The sequence below is a fragment of the Vulpes lagopus genome, chromosome 13 (genome assembly GCF_018345385.1).
Source record: "Vulpes lagopus strain Blue_001 chromosome 13, ASM1834538v1, whole genome shotgun sequence".
Classification (NCBI taxonomy): Eukaryota; Metazoa; Chordata; class Mammalia; order Carnivora; family Canidae; genus Vulpes; species Vulpes lagopus.
In genome coordinates, this window is record NC_054836.1 from 25,241,088 (window position 1) to 25,258,523 (window position 17,436).

A 17,436-nucleotide genomic window follows, 5' to 3' on the forward strand; every position below is an offset into this window, starting at 1 on the left:
TGAGGTAGGGTAGAGGTTGGAGGGAACTCCCTTGGAGAAGTAGCTTGAGATGAAAGCAAATGCCCCAGAGAAAACCATGATTCCCCCAGACTGAGGGGTAATATTTTGATGGGTCCTTCAAATGGTGAGGGCACTACCTTGTTCTCTTGACATGCTCCTGGAAATTTATAGCATGCAAAGAAGAAAATAGTGCATGTTAAACCCAGAAAGCCATATAACAGGTCCTCGGCAAGTAGCTTGGACCAAGCCCCTCATGTCTATGCTTAAGCATCTGTAAAGCCAGACCACTGTGCTTGAGCAATAAGCACCCAGAAGTGATTAATGTGGGAGGAAAACAGAGGGCCCATATCAAATGCTTTAAAAGAAGAGAGATTCAGGCAGCCCAGGTGGCTCAGCAGTTTAGTGCTGCCTTCAGCCCAGGGTGTGATCCTGGAGACCTGGGATCGAGTCCCATGTTGGGCTCCCTGCATGGAGCCTGCTTCTCCCTCTGCAGAGCCTGTGTCTCTGCCTCTCTCTCTCTCTGTGTCTCTCATGAATAAATAAATAAAATATTTTAAAAAAGAAAGAGATTCAAAATAGTTGCTGTGGGTCTTGGGCAGATGTCATTTGATTTTTTAAAAATTCAAGTATAATAATTCATACATCAAAAAATAATAATTCATATATCCACAAGGTAGGGTAAAAAATATTACACCAATAATAAAATAATATATCAATTTGTATTTATTTATTTATATTCTGCCTCATTTGAAATTTGATGGAAAGAAAATGATCACTACTTTGGTAAGAATTTTTTTCTAACCCTTAAGTTATGTTAAGAGAGTCTATGTGAACTCAACCATGGTTATTATTTTTGTTAATAAGAGCTAAGGCTGGCATCTCATGCATAGTGTGTTGGTTTTCCCTAAACTAAAATTATTATATATATATCTGTAATATACTAATATGGTATTATTTTTCTGAAATTGTTGGGATAGAAGGTTTTCACCTAAGTAATTTAAATAATTAGACATTTACTTATCTTTATTGTTTTTAATTATTAAATATTTTATGCATATTAAAAGCCATAGAAAATAAAATGAGGGGATCCCTGGGTGGCACAGCGGTTCGGCGCCTGCCTTTGGCCCAGGGCGCGATCCTGGAGACCCGGGATCGAATCCCATGTCGGGCTCCCGGTGCATGGAGCCTGCTTCTCCCTCTGCCTATGTCTCTGCCTCTCTCTCTCTCTCTCTGTGACTATCATAAAAAAAAAAAAGAAAAGAAAAGAAAAGAAAATGAGAAACATCTATATACTCATTATAGTATTGAAACCCTCTAATTTCCAAGTCCTATAAATGTCATCAAAATCCTGATATTTTATTTTAGATTCCCATAGATGATTTTAATGGCTGTACCACATGATTATATATTCAAAAACAATTGAAATAATTGTTCTAAATGTTTTAAAAATTTATGTGTTATAATTCACACATATGCACATGCACATGCATGCACACATCTCTTCTGAAACTTGTTTTTTTCCTCAAATTTATATTTTTTGCAATTTAGCCATGTTAATATAAGTAGCTCTTGTCCATTCATCTGCTGCATACTATTCTATCATATAAATATAAATTACTTATCCATTCTCCAACTGATAGAAATTTATGTTAATCCCAAATCTTCACTGAAGACATATTGAAAATAAGACAAATTCTCTTAAGATAGCAGGTCTTTGAAGTAATTCTCGTATGTGTCTCTTTGTCTCTATGTGTCATAATTTTTCTCAAGAATACCTAGCAATAAAATTGCTGGTCCTCGGGAGTATAAACATATTAGATATTGTAAAAGTGCCCTCCAAAGAAATTGTATTAATTTATCACCTATCACCAACATAGCATGACACTTCCCATTTTCTACATTCTTAACATATGACATTGTCAGACTTCAGGCATTTGCCATCCCGGTAAGAACGCTGTAGTACTTCACTAGGGCTTATGTTAGTTTTCTATTACTGCTGTAACAAATCACCGCAAACATAGTGGCTTAATAACAACACAAATATATTATTTCCCAGTTCTGAAAAACAGAAGTCGAAAATGGGTCACAAATCAAACATTTCTTTGAGGGGTCCTACAGGTGGATTTGTTTCCTTGCATTTTCTAGCTTCTCCAGGCTGCCTCATTCTTTGCTTTGTGGTCCTTTCTTCCATCTTCAAAGCCTGCAGCATGACATCAGATTTCTCTCTGACTCTTCTGCTCATTCTCTTCCATTTAGAAGGATCCTTAACAATTACCTAAAACCCACTCCAATAATCCAGGATAGTCTCCCCATCTCAAGATCAGTTGATGAGAAAATTTAATTGCTCCTCTGTATTGTAAATGAACATAATTGCAGTTTCCGCGGACATCTTTGGGGGCCATTATTTTGCCCAACAGAGGGCTTCATTTTGTATTATCTTGATTACTGTTGAAATTGACTACTTTTACATGATTTTTTACTATTTCAGTTTTATCTCTGTGTATTTCCAATATTTTGCATTGAGTTCTTCCTTTTTTATAAGATCAGCCAAACCTCTTGTATTTTCAGGTTTGTAATCATTTGTAAATTGTATGTATCAGATAATATCTCCAAGCCTCTGATTTGTTATTTTCCTTTCTTTTGATGTCTGTAATTCAGAGGGGTGTTCTTTTTAATGTTTTTTGTTCTTTAAGTCAAACATATCACCTTCTGGCTTATGGTTTTGGTGGCTCAAGAAACTTTTCCCTCCCTTGAAGTTATCTTTTCTATATATTGCTTTCTAATTGTTTTAAGCTGTTATATTAGATGCAAATACTTTGTATATTAATTTGATTTATAGGAACTTGCTCTCCCTTATTAGTTCTAACAGTTTATATATAAATTTTATTGAATTTTCAAGGTAAGTGATTATATTATCTTCAAGTAAGGTGAGTTTTTGTATCTTCTTAACTCTTGTATATTTTATTTATTTTACTTTTCTTACTGTAAACTTTAAAAACAGTCTTGAATAAAAGTAATAATTGTAGGTACTTAGTTGCTTGAGTTTGAAGAAATTATTTCTAAAATTTTATCATTTGGTGGTTCTTCCTCTAAGTTTTTGGCAGAGGGATCCCTGGGTGGCGCAGCGGTTTGGCGCCTGCCTTTGGCCCAGGGCATGATCCTGGAGACCCGGGATCGAATCCCACGTCGGGCTCCCGGTGCATGGAGCCTGCTTCTCCCTCTGCCTATGTCTCTGCCTCTCTCTCTCTGTGTGTGTGACTATCATAAATAAATTTAAAAAAATATATAAGTTTTTGGTAGAGATCTCTTATAAAGTTAAGGAAATTTCTTCTGGTTATATTTTATGAGTTTTGCTATAAACAATTGTTAAATTTTATTCAATAATTTTTCAGTCGATTGACTGATTATTTCTCTATAAAACAATTTTAAAGGCAAATTAAAGGTAGATTGTTTTTACAATACCAGCATAATTATAGTTTAGCTCACATTGATTACATTTTAATGAATTACACCATTATGTAAAATATGCTTTTTATTTTTTAAAATTTTTATTTGAGTATAGTTGATACACAGTGTTACATTAGTTTTAGGTGTACAGTATAGTGATTCAACTTCTCTATATTTTACCCTATGCTCATTCATTCCATAACTGGAAGCCTGTGTCTCCTACTCCTTTTCACACATTTTTGCCCATCCTCTCATGTCCCTTCCTTCTGGCAACCATTAGTTTGTTCTCTGTATAGGTCTGATTCTACTTTTTGTTTGCTTACATTTGTTTTGCTTTTTTTAGATTCCATGTATAAGTGAAATCATATAGTATTTGTCTTTCTCAGTCTGACTTATTTCACTTAGCATAATACCCTAGGTCCATCCATGTTGTTGCAAGTGGAAAATCTCCACCTTTTTATAGCTGCATAATATTCCATTGTGTGTGTGTGTGTGCACGATATATATACCACATCTTTTTATACTATATACATCTTGTGTACATACACATCTTGTCTATATATATCATCTTTCTATACTATATACATCTATAAAATATACATTGTGTATTCTATTGTGTGTGTATGTGTGTGTGTGTGTGCGTATACAATATATATCGCATCTTCTTTATCCTTTTGTCTATCATTGGACACTTAGTTTGGTTCCATATCTTGACTACTGTAAATAATGATGCATTAAACTTAGAGGTACATATATCGCTTCAAATTAGTGTTTTTGTTTTCTTTGGGTAAAGATTCTGTAGTAGAATTATTGATTCATATGCTATTTCTATTTTTAATTTTTTTGAAGAGATTCCATACTGTTTTCCACAGTGGCTGTACCCTTTTGCATTCCCACTGACAGTGTATGAGAGTTCCTTTCCTACACATTTTCACCAACACTTGCTATTTCTTGTCTTTTTTATTTTTGCCATTCTAACATTTGTGACAGGATATCTTATTTTGGTTTTGATTTGCATTTCCCTGATGATTCATGATGTTGACCATCTGTATGTCTTCTTTGGAAACATGTCTATTCAGGTCTATTCAGGTCTTCTCACCATTATTTTTAAAGATTTTATTTATTTATTCATGATAGAGAGAGAGAGAGAGGAGGCAGAGAAACAGGAAAAGGGAGAAGCAGGCTCCATGCCAGGAGCCTGACATGGGACTCGATCCCAGGACTCCAAAGTCAGGTGCCAAACATTCCAGGGATCCCTCTTCTCACCATTTTTATACAGGTTGTTTGTTTTCTTTGATATTGATTTGTATAAGCCCTTTATATATTTTGGATATTAACCCTTTATCAGACATATCATTTACATATAACTTTTCTCATTCAGTAGGTTATCTTTTTGTTTTGTTGATGGTTTCTTTCACTGTGCAGAAACTTTTTATTTTGATGTATTCTAATAGTATATTTTTGCTTTTGTTTCCCTTCCCTCAGGGGACCTATCTGTAAAAATGTTACAGCCAATGTCAAAGAAGCTACTGCTTGTGTTCTCTTCTAAAATTTTTATGGTTTCAGGTCTCACCTTTAGGTCATTAATCAATTTTGAGTTTATTATTGTGTATGGTGAAAGAGAATGGTCCAATTTCATTCTTTTGCGTGTCGCTGTTCCAGTTTTCCCAGCAGCATTTTTTGAAGAGACTATCTTTTCTCTATTGTATATTCTTACCTACTTTGTCATTGATTACTTGATCATATAAGGGTGACTTTACTTCTGGGCTCCATATTCTATTCTTTCTATTCTATTCTATTCTATTCTATTCTATTCTATTCTATTCTACTATATGTCTATTTTTTTGCACCAGTAGCATACTGTTTTGATTACTAACAGCTTTGTATTTCTTAAAATCTGGAACTGTGATATCTCCAGAGCTTTGTTGTTCTTTCTCAGGTTTGTTTTGTCTATTCAGGGTCTTTCATGGTTCCATGGAAATTCTACTATTACTTGTTCTAGTTTTGTGAAAAATGCTCTTGGTATTTAAATAGAGATTACAGGGCAGCCCGGGGTGTCTCAGTGATTTAGCTCTGCCTTCAGCCCAGGGCATGATCCTGGAGACCCAGGATCCAGTCCCATGTCAGGCTCCCTGCATGGAGCCTGCTTCTCCCTCTGCCTGTGTCTCTGCCTCTCTCTCTCTCTGTCTCTCATGAATAAATAAATAAAATCTTTAAAAAAGAGAGAGAGAGAGAGAGATTACATTGAATTTGTAGATTTCTTTGGGGAGTATGGACATTTTAACAGTACGATTTCTTCCAATTCATGAGCATAAACTAGCTTTCTAATTGTTTGTGTCATCTTTAATTTCTTTCATCAGTGTTTTACAGTTTTCAGAGAACAGATCTTTCACCTCCTTGATTAAGTTTATTCCTAGGTATCTTATTCTTTTTGGTGAAATTATAAATGAAATTGTTTTCTTAATTTCTGTTTCTGCTACTTTATTAGTGTGTAGAAACACTACTGATTTTTGGGTATTGATTTTGTATCCTGAAACTTTACTGAATTCATGTATTACTTCTAATAGTGTTTTGGTGGATTCTTTAGAGTTTTATCAGTATAGTACCATGTCATCTACAAATAATGACAGTTTAACTTCTTCCTTACCAATACGGATGTCTCTTATTTCTTTTTCTTGTCTAATTGTTGCAGCTAGGACTTCCAGTACTATGTTGAATAAAAGTGGTGAGAGTAGATTTCCTTGTCTTGTTCCTGCACTTAGAGGAAAAGCTTTCAGTTTTTCACCATTGAATATGATGTTAATTATGATTTTATTCTTATATGGCATTTATTATGTTTAGAGGTATGTTACCTCTAAACCTACTTTGCTGAGAGTTTTTATCAAGAATGGGTATTGGGGTCATCACAGTGGTTTGGTCAGTTAAATGTCTGACTCTTGATTTCCATTCAGCTCATTATCTCAGAGTTTTGAGAGTTAGCCCCATGTTGGGCTCCAAGTTTAGTGCAATGTCTGCTTAGGATTCTCTCTTCCTTTGCCAGTCCCTTCACTCATTCTCTCTAAATAAATAAATATAATCCTTAAAAAAGAAGAATGGATATTGCATTTTGTCAGTTGTCTTTTCTGCATTTATTGAGATGACCATATGATTTTTATCCTTCATTTTGTTGATGTGGTATATGATTTTGGCTTACTTATGAATACTGAAGCATCCTTTCATCCTTGCAATAAATCCCACTTAATCATGGTGAATGATTCTTTTTAATATATTGTTGAATGAAGTTTGCTAATATAATGGTGAGGATTTTTGCATTGATGTTCATCAGGGATATTGGCCGATAGTTTTCTTTTTTGTGGCATTTTTGCCTGGTTTGGTATCAGGATAATGCTGATCTCATAGAATGTATTTGGAAGCTATCTTTATTCTTCTGATTTTTTTGGAATGGCTTGAAGAGAATGGGGATTCTTCAAATGTTTGGTAAAATTCACTTGTGAATACACCCTGGTCTGGTCTTTTATTTTTTGGTAGTTTTTTGATTATCAATTCACTTTTGTTTCTAGTAATTTGTCTGTTCAGATTTTCTATTTCTTCCTGATTCAGTTCTGGAAGATTATATGTTTCTAGGAATTTATCCAATTCTTCTAGGTTGTCCAGTTTTGTAGTATTCTCTTATAGTCCTTTGTATTTCTGTGATGTAAGTTACATCTCCTCTTTTGTTTCTGGTTTTATCTATTTGGGTCCTTTCTCTTTTTTTATTGATGAGTTCAGCTAAAGTTTCATCAATTTTGTTTATCTTTTCAAAGAACCAGCTCTTGGTTTCATTAATTTTCTCCATTCCTTTATAGTCTCTATATCATTTATTTCTGCTTTGATCTTTATTATTTCCTTCTTTCTACTCACAGTTTTGCTTCCTCTTTTTCTAGTTCCTTTTGGTATAAGATTAGATTATTCATTGAGCCTTTTCTTATTTCTTGAGGTAGGCTATATATTATTTACTCCTTAGAATTGCTTTTGCTGTGTCCTAAAGACTTTGGGGCACTGTGCTTTCATTTTTATTATCCTGGCTTTTTTTAAATTTATTCTTTGATTTCTTCATTGACTCATTGTTTAGCATCATATTGTCTAGCCTCCAGTTCTTTGTATTTTTTTCAGTTTTTTTCTTTTTTTTTAAGGATTTTATTTATTTATTCATGAGAGACAGAGAGAAAGAGAGAGAGAGAGAGAGAGAGAGAGGCAGAGACACAGGCAGAGGGAGAAGCAGGCTCCATGCAGGGATCCTTGATGTGGGACTCCATCTGGGGTCTCCAGGATCACGCCCTGGGCAGAAGTCGGCCCTAAACCGCTGAGCCACCAGGCTGCCCTTTCCAGTTTTTTTGTTGTAATTTATTTCTACTTTCATACCATTGTTGTCATAAAAAATGCATGGCATGATTTCAGCATTCTTAAATTTATTGAGACTTGTTTTATGACCTAGCATGTGACCTATTCTGGAGGACACTCCATATATGCATAAAAAGAATGTGTGTTCTGGTTTTTTTGGATGGCATATAATGTATATAATATTGATTACACCTTTAAGTGCCAAATAGTAAAAATTCATATACATATATAGTTACAGAATAAGAATCAGTCTGTAATATATTCTATATTCCTCTGTCTCTTAAAAATAATACATACTAAATGCCATGAAAATGTCTCTTAAAAAAAGAAAATGTCTCAATTATTCAGGATAATCAAATATTACTTAACAAGCAAGCTATGCTAGAAAGTGTCAATATTTTAAAATTGTCTTTCTTCCATTTTTCTCAGGTGTAAATCTCATGGCATCAGTCTACAACTTACTAACTGCCTCCTAAAGTCATCTACCAACCTCTAAGTCATTCTATCTCAGTCCTGGAAGATTTTAGTTCCTGGCTTACTTCAGTCTTAGAAATACAAATGCTATCATAATTCTTGAAGATATCAACAATCACATATGTGGTGCTCTTCATAGCTAGCACTCATAGTTCCTTGTGCTCCTTCTCCATACATAATAAAAATCTCATTACTTCATCTTAGTAAAGTCCCTGATCTTGTCATCACCAAAACCTAGAGCTTCATCTTTCAATTTTAAGGACTCTACTCTCCAACAATCTCCGATTATTCAGTTCTCTCTTTCTTGTACTATAACTCCCATAGTTGGAAGATGGAGTTGGAAGACTTTTTTGACCTCAAACTAATATACAATAGGAAAGTGATGTGATTGTTGGAAAGACACCAACAGGCACAATGTTTTGATATGCAGTTTCATTAATGACAAAGAACAAAGGATATTTACCAAGAAGCTAATGAAGTTTAATCTTCAGGAAACTGTGTTTGCACAGGACCTTTCCATGACCCTAGGAAGTACTGGCATTGCATTCACATGATCATGTTTTTCATATAAAATACAAAAGCAAGCTTTTTTATAACACAAGTGGTTCAGATCACTGTTACTTTCCTCTCCAATAAGAGTCACCCCCAAATTTGTGGGACTTGGGCAGGAATTCAAATGAAGGTCCCAACGTGCCATCCAACCTGGCCTTTTGACTCTAGTCTTGTTCCCACAGGTAAGAGTCTTCAGCACATATGTCACCCTAATCCACACATTTGAACATTACCTATAATATCCCCATCTCCACTTCTGCAAACATTGCTCACTCCCAAAGCCTCAATCTTTGTACAATTGGAAAGCAGAAAGAAAGGATGTACCTGGGAGAGGTTTCCAGTCATGCCCTTAGAAATAGCCTTGAGGCTATACAGAGTAGGGAGTTCCAAAGTTCTAGGTATCTGGATCATAGTGATGGGAATGCAGGAGGTTTAAGAGTCAAGTTAGGCATAGTTTGCCAGATGACACATTCATGGCCTACCAGATTCTTTGCCCTGTGGGGAGGAGCATGTATTGGGAAAGGCCAAAGAGATACCTTCTAATATATAAGTCCAGAAGAGAGGCCCCAGTTGCTTAGGTCTAAGAACAGCATAGAGGGACACCTGGGTGGCTCAGAGGTTGAACATCTGCCTTTGGCTCAGGGTGTGATCCCAGGGTCCTGGGATCAAGTCCCAAATCGGGCTTCCTGCACAGAGCCTGCTTCTCCCTCTGCCTGTCTCTGCCTCTCTCTCTCTTTCTGTGTGTCTCTCATGAATAAATAAATAAATAAAATCTTTTTAAGGAAATTAAGAACAGCATAGATTCCAATTTTCTGTCCCAATTTCCCTCATATAAGATGGCACTGGAATAGCCATAGGAATCTAGCTAAGAGGCAATTGATTTGGGGATATAATTTCTTTACTTAGTGAAACCATATATATATATATATATATATATATATATATATATATGGTTTTCAGTCACTTTCAGGTGTAGATTAATTGATGCAGGCAATTCTGGTACAGAATTCATTTTCAAGAATCTCCCCTCTACTCAGTATACTGACTCACTCATTAAAGTAATATAAAAATGTGGGGCAAGGTATAACATCATAATATGATGCTCTGGTACCTAGAGTTGAATATGTGGGAAGTTGGAAAGAAGCAAGGTTTGAGGAATATAGAGACAGAAACTAGTGGAAAATAAGCAAATTTTGAAATGACAGAGTTGGAAGAGTATCTGCAGGAAATTCTAAAACTTATGATGTTATGTAAAAGAATCATGACAGAGATTTCCCAAATTTGACAAAATACTAAAAAATGTTCATGACATCACCAATAACAACTCATAGAGCCAAAATAAACTTTTAAAACTATCAATAATAAAAAAGTTAATCAACCATGCTGCAAGAAAGATTAACTTTCTATTCTCTCTAGAGAAATTGATATAAAATCATTGCCACATAAAGAGATGGTCAAAGACCAAAGACATAGGATAAAGTTATTATTTTTCTGAGACTTGCGATGTTTGTAGTATTTATTGGCTTTTAAAATTTGTAATTTATTATAACAACTCTAATTATATGTTTTTATATCCACAAGTTTATATTCTTTGTCTTAAAGATAATTCCAATATCACATAAGCTTCAGACCCCATAAAACCTGACTCCATCTTGGCAAAGAATAAGGAAATATATCAGTTTCAAGGTCGATATTCAAGCAGGAAATATCACAATATGTTCTCAGAGCGGTATAACATTCTTCCCAAGACTCCAAAGTTTCTCAGGAGGAAACAACTGCTGTTCCAGATACCACTTGCCCAGACACAGGATTCCACCAGAAACAAAAAGCTCATCCTGACTGCCTTCATGAGGACAAGGTTACATGTCCTGTCTTTCATACTGACTTTGCCTAACTATTCTGGAGACACAAGATACAAGCCTGTCTGCCCACCAGATCCTAATAACTGATGCAAATCAACAGACACACATTCCTTCATTTTTATTATAAAACTTGGCAAATTGGAGCTTAGTTTTTAGGAGTAATTCTCAACAGGCCCAAGCTTTAGGTCAGTCTGAGGACCCACCTGTGTTCTCCCTCTAAATATTCCATAAATATTCCATTTAAATGGTGAAAAGAATGCCTTCCACCAAACAAAATTCATAAAAACATCTAATATCTTTAAGACACTTCACACATTTTCTGAATCCTATTTTTTAATCCCACTTTCAATGCAGAAATATAATGAACAAGAATGAGATTTGGGTCTAGTAATGTTTAAATTAAAAAGCAGACATTTTCTCAAAATCGATTGCTGCCCACGAACCATATAGGAGGTTACATTGCTGTGGCAATGCCCATCTTTATTGTATGCTATTGTGGCCAGGTTTTTAGAATTAGTGTCTGACAAACACTGATGGACCTTGTCTTTTTCTTAGGCAAGTGAGCAAGTTCCTGTGTCACAAACTTGGACTGCCAAAAGATGTAAATCAAGAGAGATAAGGAGAATGGGAGCTTTCCTTTTTTTTTTTTCTTTTTCTGTTTACAAATTTACAGTACCTTAAATAGTAAGCAGCACTCAATCTAAAGAAAAAGATCAAAACAGATCTTAAATCTTCGTCTCCCTCTCAAGCTTTTCATACCAAATCAGACAAAGCTTGTGGCCATTATTAAATGTGTGTGAGGCTGCTAGCTAGAAGCTCTAGTGGTATTCCGTCCTACATTTCTCAGCGTCTGCTATTGGAGCTATCATTGTAACTGACAAGAGTCCTGTACTCTCTTGCCAGGAGGCAAAACTAGTCCAGGGAGCACCACTCAGAGTGATTGCACGTTCTTTCCTTGGAGCTATGACAAGAGCTGATCTGTGCTGCCAAGTCCACTTATGCGGACCATCACTGCCCCCTTGTTTCTCAGAGTATGCTAGAAGCCCTGACTTCTTAAGAGAGGGCTGAAATAAATCTGCTGTATTAAATAAGGATGAGCATGGATTTATACATTTTATTCTAAGAGCTTAGTCAAGTCATATCTTAGATTGTGTCTAATAAATAATTATTTATAGAGGGAATAAACTCTTCCCTTGGAAAAAATACAGGGCGGTGCTGCCAAGCTAACCAAATTAAAATGATTATGCCAATTGAATAACTTTCATTTTCTTTTAAGCTAGCCTTTCAAGTCACTATAAAAAGACATCAGCCTACTTTCTTACCTCCTTTCCCCACTTTTTACCAAGCCTGTACCCTTGCAGTTAAATTAGCATATTTTCTTACCTAGCTTATTCATCTAAGGCATTCATAAGATGCAAGTGAGGAAAAATGGCTGTACATTGGAGGGCTACCTTACCTTCAATGTTCAATTATCACCTGCTAATAATGGCACACACAAAAAGAATAAGACGTTAATTATTTTATGGGCTTCTCACATAACAAAAAAGAAATACTATATAAACTTGGAGTGTTGCTTAGAAGCTTATTTTAATACATTCCTAATATAAATGAATAAATAAGAAATTCAGTGGACATTACCATAGATATCTTTTTCTATGTTATAAATATTTTCTGATTTTTGTAAGTCATATTATATTGCATAATCAGCCATTATTCTCCAATGTTAACGGTAAAAATCACTTCACCCAATATCTCTTTTCACATAGAGAAAAGATTGTTGATTCATTCTTCCATCATTAAAAGATTCTCTTTCATGTTTGCAAAGACACCTAGCCTTTAATTTGATATTTGGCCCAATGTAACAATGCACAGCATATAATACCATGTATCTGTATAATTGTGGAGCTTAATGTATCTTCAGACATCATTCCTTTTTTGGCAAATGAGTTAAGTGAGGCTGAAAAAAGTACTGTGACTTACCCAAGGTCAGATGTCCCATTACCACAGATCAGTGCTAGAACAGAGTCCCTCAACTTTTCGATCCATTATTGCTCTGTTACAATGTAGCACATACAGTACAATAGAGGCCTTGGGAAAGAAAAATTGATTTTAAAATATAAAAAGGCTTGAAAAATTGCTAAAGATGTGGTGGTTAGCCAGTTAGCAGTAGACTAAAATTAGATGCAAAAACCAAGCAAAACTGTATTAGTAATTCCAATGACTCCTCAGCATTTGAATTATTACAAGATAACTTCAAAAGAAACTAATTATATAAAAAAATTGGCACCGAATGATTCATTTATTTATGCAAATTGTTTAATGCAAAGTGTTTAGTTTGTCTTTTACCTTAAAATAAATGCTGACCAATAAAGTGTTTACAATGGGTATATCTTGTTATCTAGATTTCTAGTGAAAGTGTTTAAGTTTGAATAGACTTAAGGGAGCTATGTGTTGATAGGAGAAATTAAAGTAATAATAAAAGAATGGTTGTTTAAAATGTTAAATTGTTTTAAAAATATAGGGGAAAACTATTATAAATTGTTTTAATAAAAATGAAATAAATAGACCATATTTGACTCATCATCAATTAAAATGATTACTAGTTTAGTTATTGACATTTTACTATTGATTTTTCTCCTCTTAATGGAGCTAAGTGCGGTAAATGTGGCATGATATGTAAAAAATATTAATATAATAGGGTGTATGATAATATTGAACTACTCTTTTAAAGGTGTGATCTGCAATAAATTCTATATTAAAATACTCTGCATGAAGATGATGCTGATTTCTTAATTTGCTTATATGAAATTTAGTGTAGGGGGATAATCTAAGAAAATCAAGAGCTCAATAAAGTTTGTGTTCTCATTTGAACAATTCATCCTTACATCTAGCTGCAGTGCCTGACAACTTTCCACTCTCATGTCCCCATGTTACTCATTATAAAAAATTGTTTACCTCGAAAAATGCATATCAGTAGTCTGCAGAAAAAGTTTACACTTATAAAAGAAATTTTTGTTACTAGCAAAGATTTGGTGCTTTTTTAAAAAAAGCAAGAATTCTCAACATAAAACCATTTAAGGTTACTCAAAGTCATTTTTTGGTCAGTTATTTTAAAGTCAATAAAAACATTAAAACATTATCACACCTATTAGGTAATCCTAAAACAATAATTCTATTCAATAATTAATAATTTTGGCATATCAAAAAATTGTCAACTTTCATAAGGAGTAAAGATTTCATTTTGAAAAATGTTGACTCAAAACTGAACCCCTGCTTTTTCTACACTGTTCCTTCCAATCTTCCCTGTTTCCAGTATCCTCTAATTCCCTAAATGTAACCATAATACATCCAGGTTTTCACAACTAGGTACCACTTGGATTCCTTCCACTTTCCCACAATCCACCAACAAGTGTTATCAGTTATCCAAAATAGACATTAAACCCTAATCTGTGTCCCCATAATTATAAAAGCAGCTTCAAAATACTGTTCCTGCTTTTGTTTTGTTTTTCATGCAGTGGCAAGAGTGATTCTTTGAAGTGTTCTTTGAATCCTGCGTGCATGTAACTCAACCCCTCAAAAGTTTTCTACTGCATTTGATGAAAAAAATTTCAAAAAATTATCTTAGCCTTTCTTACTTGCAATTATAGACGCTATTATCTTATTAGTGTCTTCCTTACTCTAGTTAAGCCCATTTCCTCCTTTCTGCCATTTGCACATGCCATTTCTTCTGCAAGAGTGCTCTTCCTTCTTTTCTCTGCATGGCAAGTGCCTTCTCATAGGTCGTATCTCAGCTACAATTTCTCCTCCTCAAGCAAGACCTTCCCTTTCATCTCCATCTAAAGTAGGTTCTCTGAATCCAACCCACTCGATACATGCTGCCTTCATATACTCTACCTCAGTATCAGTTGTTTAGGTCATTCATCTGCCACAGTCTATAATTTGATTGTATACTATTCATAGATCAGCTTCTCTTTCACCTTAACTGTAACCTCCTTTAATGAAAGGGACCATTTCTTCTTAAGTTGCCAAAGTATTTCCAATGTTTAGCAAAGGTACTCAGTAAATAATTAATTGATGACTAATTTATAAAAATGTGGGTAAAATGTTAAAACTCTCTCATATTTAAATTTTTCATGCTTATAAAAATAAAAACAAAGAGATCTCAAGCTTTTAACTTAAAAAAAAAAGAATTTCTATGGGTCAATAATCTTAAAACCAAGCAGAACACAACCTAAGTATTTCTCTTCCCATATACTGTTGACTATTGAGGATATTTTTATTGGAAATTTCCGAGGCAGGGAAGTTAACAAAGATTTCAAGTGAAGTCTTTTTTGAGGTACTACATATATGTCATTAAACTACAGAAAAATTTTCTCTTTATTTTTAAAGATTTATTTACTTATTCATGAGAGACACAGAGAGAAAGAGGCAGAGACACAGGCAGAGGCTGAAGCAGGATCCTCACAAGAAGCCCAGTGTGGGACTTGATCCCGGTTCCCAGGATCATGTCCTGAGCCGAAGGCAGACGCTCAACCGCTGAGCCACCCAGGCGTCCCCAGAAAAAATTTCTTTATGGAGATGTGTCTTCTGGAAAATAGCAATTTCAAGATCAAATAATATCCAGTCACAATGGGAAGGTTATTCATAAATTGTGATGGATTTTTGCTGATAATGATGAGCCCTCTGTAACTTGCATGCGTTGGCGATACAGTTGGCAAGACTCAGAGAGCTATCTCAGGCTCTGGACCCAAGGCTTTCCTCAGTATGAAGCTAATTAAGCCACTCAGGGGCTCTAACCCCTGAACTTGCCCTCATTAGCACCACGCTGTAACCAACAAAGCCAACTAACCAGACAGACTGAAGGCCAAAACACTCCTATTGACATTCCACCTCTCATTTTTCAATCAGAGAAGAATAAGTTTTTGATATTTACCAAAAGCCTGGTGATAAATTCCACAACTTAATCAAACAGATACTTCAAATGAGATGCCAAAGTAACAGTTCAAACACCCTTACTTTGCAGATAAGGTTTGTTTCACTCTTCTCTGAATTATAGCATTTTCCCAAATAAATTGTGTTTTAGTTGGAAAACTTGGCTAAAGCACAGAGGGCTTCGTTTAGCATATAAAGAATATAAGATAAGGATAAAGATAGAAAAATACCCCCAAAATCCATTAGACCTATAAAAATTAAATAAATACTACAGTTAACGCTGCTGTACAAAAAAATTACTATTACATTACAAAAAAAATTGCTATTTTTTCTGAAATATTTTCCTAAAAAGTGAACAATCACACATGTGTATATATGTATGTACATTGCGTATCTACATATAAAACAGCAATTATAGAATATTATTAATATGTATTTCCCCATAGTCTGAATGCAAAAAGTGAAAATGCATCATATTGATTGCTTTCAATATATGGACATTGTACTCTGACTTTTGGATGTTCTGAAACCTGTGTTGTTTATTTCACTTTCATTCTTTCTGTTACTTATTTTGTGCTCAAGTGAACATTTTTACCCTTGACAATTGGCAAAATGAGTATAACTGATAGTGCTGAATCTTTCACAAAGAAAACAAAGGAAGAATTATTAGACTAATGTTAAGTTTTGTACCAGATCAAAGGAATAGTACAAGAAGTAAAAGGTAGATCACAGAGAAATTAGGAAATGGTTGAAGTACTTTGACATTTTGAAGAGCATAATGAACAGTATTGCAGTCTGGGTGGAATAATGAGCTGACCAATAGCCATTTAAATGGTATCTGGATGAAATTTCAGGCAAGATCATATTATGACTTTAGAGGATTTGAAGTGAACCAAAGAGCCACCAAAAAAAAAATATATATTAGAAACTACATCTTCTTAGGGACTATGTTGTATTATTCAGGTACAGCCCTCCTATTTCTAAAAATGCATTCCTTGTGCTAAATAAGACATGTCTACACGGTTAGTGTTAGAGCAACACAAAAGCTATCAACTATGTTAGTATGAATTTAGATTGTTAGAAAAGCTTCATCAAAGAATCAAGAGAATAACTAGAAGTTGCATTAGAAGAAAGACACTGTGATTTCAAAAGATGATTTTTTTTTAAGATTTTGGCTTGACTTTCAACATTAGATATGACAGAGTAACTGACATCATGGCCCTTCCATCACAAATAAATATAAAATTGGACAAAATGGATGAAACAAATGTTTGCAGTCTTTGTACAACAGATTGTACAGGATGATGACCTCCAATTACATAAGAAATAAATTAAAATATGAAAACACAGATAGGTAAAAAATAAAAGAATAAACAAAGATACACAAATATTTAAGGCTGGAGTAGCTATATTACTATCAGAAAAGTAGACTTCAAGATAAGGAATAAATAATATTACCAGAGATAAAGAGGGACACTTCATAGCAATACAAGATAATTTCATTAAGACATAAATATGCATGAAACAAATAATAGAGTTTCAAAATGCATAAAACAAACAGGGAAAGTAAAATTCACAAATACTATAGAAAATTTTAACACCTTCTTTATAATAATTCTCTCAATAATAATTGATTAAGAAGCAGAAAGCAAATCAATAATATATAAAATTTGAATACTATAAGCCAACATAACCACATTGATAGGTATAGAGTATTATCCTCAAGAACTGCAGTGCATACAGAATTATTTTCAAATGCACAGGGAATTTTGCCAAGACATTTTTTCAA